A 5,566-nucleotide genomic window follows, 5' to 3' on the forward strand; every position below is an offset into this window, starting at 1 on the left:
CGGGGGCAACACTGGGGGTTGCGATCCGTTGCCGGACACGGAAAAAAGACAAAAAAAAAAATTTGGATATTTCGTTCCTTGCAATGATTTTTCGTTTTTGTTTATTTTGCATTTTTTTAAGTATCCACAACAGACCCCCGCAAATGTTGCAGCTTGTCCCGCCCCCTTTCATGGGTGTCTACATATGTCAAAACTGATCAAAATGTACACTTTAAATATGTACCCTTGTTATACTTCAATTATACCTTAATCATTTTTTAGGTTTAAAAACCTGGGTGCTCTGTCCAGTCAAACAGTCTAAAAAAAAAAAAGGGGCCAGCCCGGTGGTGCACTCGATAGAGTGCGGCGCTTGGGAGCACGGTGGCGCTCCTGCCGAGGGTTCGGATCCCATATAGAGACTGGTCCGCTCACTGGTTGAGCACGGTGCGGGCGCGACACCGAGGGTTGCGATCCCGTTGCCGGTCACGAAAAAAGACAAAAAGGAAAAAAAAAAAAAAAGAAACCCTGTGTGAAAGAAATAATAAATTTTTGTGATGATGAATATGCGAATAATTACTCTGATTTGATCATCACACACTGTATACACGTCCTGAAATATAACTCTGTACCCCATACATATGTACAGTCAGTACATGTCAGTCAAAAATAAATGAACAGATAAATAAAAGCCCCCCCCCCCCAAATAAAAACCTGTGTGAGTAGCTCCTCTATCTAGCTCCATACCTGCTTATTGGGGCTTTCCAGAGACAAGGAATTCTGGCTGTGGCTGTGGGCATTCCCTGCCTGCTACCAGTAGGGAGAAGTGCCTGTCAGAAGCCAAGGTCAGCTCAAGGTCATTTGGGCAGAGAAGGGAAACACAAGTGCTCCAGCAGCTACTCTGGTCACAGCATTCTTCTCACCTTCGCTTCCCGTCTCTCCCCTTTCGCTGCTAAGTATCATTTCTCACACACATCTTGGAAAATCCATCGTTGACCACAGGTTCCAGTTTTGGTTTTGTTGAATGAAAAAAAAAAAAAGCTAGCTTTCTAGCTTTCTACTGAAAACCACTTCCTTTGCTCGGTTTTCAAACGCAAACCCTAGGAGGGCAACATAAATCATTCTTCATCCCAGGCAACTGGGTGTTTCCAGAGGNCCTCATCCAGTCAGTTGAAGGCCTTAAGTGAACAAAGACTGAGGTCCCCCAAGAAGGAAGGAACGCCACCTCCAAATGGCCTTTGGACTCAAGCTGCATTATCACCTCTTTCCTGAGCGTCCAGCCTACTGACCTACCCTGCAGATTTCAGACTTGCCAGCTCCCACAGCAGTGTGATCCTAATCCTTATTACACACACACACACACACACACACCCATTGGTTCTCTTTCTCTAATATAATTATTAATTGTATCTTGCTTTTCGTTGGCATGGTGATGGTTACATTTGTGGGTTTAGCTATTGGAGCTGTTATCTCTATGTTTTTACATATCTCTGTTGTGAGGGTAAGTACGAACTGGAGGAAATAGTGCTTAAAATGTCTAGTCTCAGCCCACATCACTTCATTAATGTTGATCCCGTCAGACCTCCAGCGAGCATACCTTGTTACTCAAGTGTTTATGTTACAGAATACATTAAAAGTAATAAAATGACACTTCACGCACTGCCAGATTGTCACTATTTAGCTCTCTTGAAAACCACAGATAACTTAGGATTTTCTAGTACTGTTTGCTAGTTACCATCAAATAAATTTTAAAACAAATTGAAAAAAATAAATATTTCTATAGCATTCAGGAGGTGCTAGGCATCAGTTATCTCTTGCTGTGTAACAAACTGCCACAAACAGTGGCTGCCTGTGCTGTGATGTGTCTGAGCTAATAAGGTGGCTGAAGAGGAAAGATGGCTTGGGGCTGCCTGGGGCACTCCAGGATGTGGCACAGAAATATATTATATATATATTATTTAAATATATAATATATATATTATTTTTTTTAAAAAAAGGGGGGGGCCAGCCCGTGGCTCACTCAGGAGAGTGCGGTGCTGATAACACCAAGGCCACAGGTTCGGATCCCTATATAGGGATGGCCGGTTCACTCACTGGCTGAGCGTGGTGCTGACAACACCAAGCCAAGGGTTGAGATCCCCTTACCGGTCATCTTTTAAAAAAAAAAACCTGCTGCAAACTTGGTAGCTTAAAACATCACACACTTATTAGCTCACAGTGTCTGTGGGTCAGGAATCTGGGTACAGCTTAGCTGGGTCCTCTGCTCAGGTTGCAATCGAGGTGTTGACTGGACAGCGTCCCTTCCTGGTGCTCAGTGTCCTGGGCTCAATTCCACTCACATGGTTGTTCGCAGAATTCTGTTCCTTGCAGTTGTGGGACTGAGGACCCTGGCTTTTTGCTGGGTTGTCCAATATGATAACCACTAGCATTATTTGGCTACAGTACTTGAAATGTGGCTTGTGCACAGAAGAACTGAGTTCTTTATTTCTTTTTTTTTATTTTATCATTACACAATGTAAACGTTTTTTGTGGCCCTTTACCAATTTCTCCCTAGCACCCCCTCCTCCTCCCCCTACTTCATTTCATTTTAAAGAGTTTAAATTTAAATTTAAAAACAGATGCTTGATTCAGTCATTGGAAAACATTTTAGTATGTTTGAAACTGGATATGTGAATCATCTACTTTTTCAATAGTAAATTTCATAAAATCTACATACAGATCAAGTATTCCAATCAAAACTTAGCATCTAGGTGGGCTGTAAGTCTAAAATATACACCAATTTTCAAAGACTTAGTGCAAAAAAACAATGAATTTCAAATATTTCATTAATAATGTTTTATTTGATTACACGTTGAAATGATACTCTTCAGATATATTGGGTTAAGTAAAATGTTATTTAACTTAATTTTACCTGGGTTTTTTTGTTTTGTTTTGTTTTGTTTTGTTAATGTGGCTACTAGAAAATATTAAATTACATATGTGGCTCACATAATATTTCTACTGGGCAGCTGTGCTTCAGAGAATCCAAAGATAATCAGTAACATTTGAACGGGAACTCAGAGATTACCTAGTTTAAGTATTTCTTCATATAAAAGAATAAACGAAGACAGAACAAATAGGAAGGAGCCACTTACTTGATTTTTTTTCCCCAAACTTACTTGATTTCTTAATGGTAAAATAGATATAAAACTCATAACTAGTTAGTAGTGGATATGAAAAAGATATATCCATTTGAATTAATTTCTCAACCACACATAAGGATTGAAAACAGAAGCCACTTCCTTTCTAGTTGTAGTTTTTTTATTCCTTGCTCTTGAAAATAATCAATGCCTGTTGAAGAAAACCTGGACACCATCAAAAAAAAGATAATTTGTATTTCCTTTCACTGGAAATAACCACTCAAAATTAAATGTTGGTGTCATTTGTTAACTCAAAATAAGATAAAAATATGGGCCGGCCCGGTGGCTCACTCGGGAGAGTGCGGTGCTGATAACACCAAGGCCCCAGGNCACTGAGGGTTGCGATCCGTTGCCGGACACGAAAAAAGACAAAAAAAAAAAAAAAAAAGATAATTTGTATTTCCTTTCACTGGAAATAACCACTCAAAATTAAATGTTGGTGTCATTTGTTAACTCAAAATAAGATAAAAATAACATCTCACTAATAACGAAAAAGAACAATCAACTTTCTAAACCAGCCTCCCAAAAGTCTTTCAGAGAAGATGTAGTTACTCTGAACAAAACTGCTTCCTTTCATCAAAAAGCTCTTATGAAAGAATCCTGGAAAGAAAATAAAGTACATGCTGTATGATTCCATTTATATAAATTTCTAGAAAATTTCATTTATATAAATTTCTAGCAAATTCTGGTCACTATAGTGGCAGAAGGCAGCAGATAAGTGGTCACCTGGGGATGCAGTCAGGGAGTAGGAGGGATGTCAAAGGGGTGTGAGGGATCTTTGGGAATGATGGAAATGTTTACTTGTTGTCTGTAATGATGGTTTCACACAGGCAGGAGCAAAACTAGGGGCAGGCCAATGAGGCACTGACCTCAGACACAGCATTTTAAGGGGGCACCAAAAACTCAGTCAAGATAAATAATATTTTTAATGCAATATGTTTTTAAAAATCAAAATGCAAAATATGCATGATGAACAAAATATCCAAATTTTAACTTAAGACAGGATCCAAAAGGAGTCGATTAGGGTGAGGTGAGGAAGTGAATCCTATCAAGGGCCAGTTGGGACCCCGTCTTTGGTTAAAATTTGGATATTTCGTTCCTTGCAGTGATTTTTCATTTTTGTTTATTTTGTATTTTTTTAAGTATCCACAACAGACCCCCCCCAAATGTTGCAGCTTGTCCCACCCCCTTTCATGGGTGTCTACATATGTCAAAACTGATCAAAATGTACACTTTAAATATGTGCCCTTGTTATACTTCAATTATACCTTAATAACTTTTTAAGTTTAAAAACCTGGGTGCTCTGTCCAGTCAAACAGTCTTAAAAAAAAAAAGAAAGAAACCCTGTGTGAAATAATAAATTTTTGTGATGATGAATATGCTAATAATTACTCTGATTTGATCGTCACACACTTTATACACATCCTGAAATATAACTCTGTACCCTATACATATGTACGGTCAGTACATGTCAGTCAAAAATAAGTGAACAGATAAATAAAAGCCCGTCCCCCCCCCAAATAAAAACGTGTGTGAGTAGCTCCTCTATCTAGCTCCATACCTGCTTATTGGGGCTTTCCAGAAACAAGGAATTCTGATTGTGGCTGTGGGCATTCCCTGCCTGCTACCAGTGTCGGAATCCAAGGTCAGCTCAAGGTCACTTGGGCAGAGAAGGGAAACGCAAGTCCTCCAGCTACTCTGGTCACAGCATTCTTCTCACCTTCATTTCCCGTCTCTCCCCGTTCGCTGCTAAGTATCATTTCTCACACACAACTTAGAAAATCCATCGTTGACCACAGGTTCCAGTTTTGGTTTTGTTGAATGAAAAAAAAAAAACCTAGCTTTCTAGCTTTCTACTAAAAACCACTTCCTTTGCTCGGTTTTCAAACACAAACCCTAGGAGGGCAACATAAATCATTCTTCATCCCAGGCAACTGGGTGTTTCCAGAGGGCTCCTGTGTGTCAGGCACTGTGCTAGACTCCCTCACACACAAGATCCTATTAGTTGCCATCATGAATGTAGTGGATTGAATTATGTCTCCCCAAATCTCCCTGAAGCTTGAATTGTGTGTCCCCCAAGTTTTATGTATTAGAAACTTGGTCCCCACTGTGACTGTTAAGAGGGTGGGAAATCCTATTACGCTCATTGAAAGGTGGCGCCTTAAGAGGTGATTGGTAGTAGGACCGTGCAGTAGTGAATGGATTATAAATGGTGGTCAGGGGTGTGCTTCTGAGGGCTTTAAAAGAAGAGGAGAGTCTGCCTTTTTCTCTCTCTGCTTTCTCTGCTTCCACCATCTTGCAATGTGAGACCCCTGGGTCACTGTCACCACCACCAGATGGACTTTGGACGACTCCTCAGCCTCAGAAATTGTAAGCAATAAATTTTGTTTTTCTTTATAAATTACCCAGTT

At 40.0% G+C, this 5,566-nt stretch overlaps 1 long non-coding RNA gene across 1 annotated transcript; it reads right to left on the reverse strand.

Moving 5' to 3' along the window:
* Nucleotides 1-2,796: 2,796 nt before the first annotated feature.
* On the reverse strand, nucleotides 2,797-3,662 carry LOC103601659. The gene is made up of 2 exons (XR_551468.1): nucleotides 3,591-3,662; nucleotides 2,797-3,387 (listed from the first exon to the last, which is right to left on the reverse strand). It is a non-coding gene; the product is annotated as an uncharacterized LOC103601659 (long non-coding RNA).
* Between the last annotated feature and the right edge of the window lie 1,904 nt (nucleotides 3,663-5,566).

Source organism: Galeopterus variegatus, unplaced genomic scaffold (genome assembly GCF_000696425.1).
Source record: "Galeopterus variegatus unplaced genomic scaffold, G_variegatus-3.0.2 Scaffold3821, whole genome shotgun sequence".
Lineage (NCBI taxonomy): Eukaryota > Metazoa > Chordata > Mammalia > Dermoptera > Cynocephalidae > Galeopterus > Galeopterus variegatus.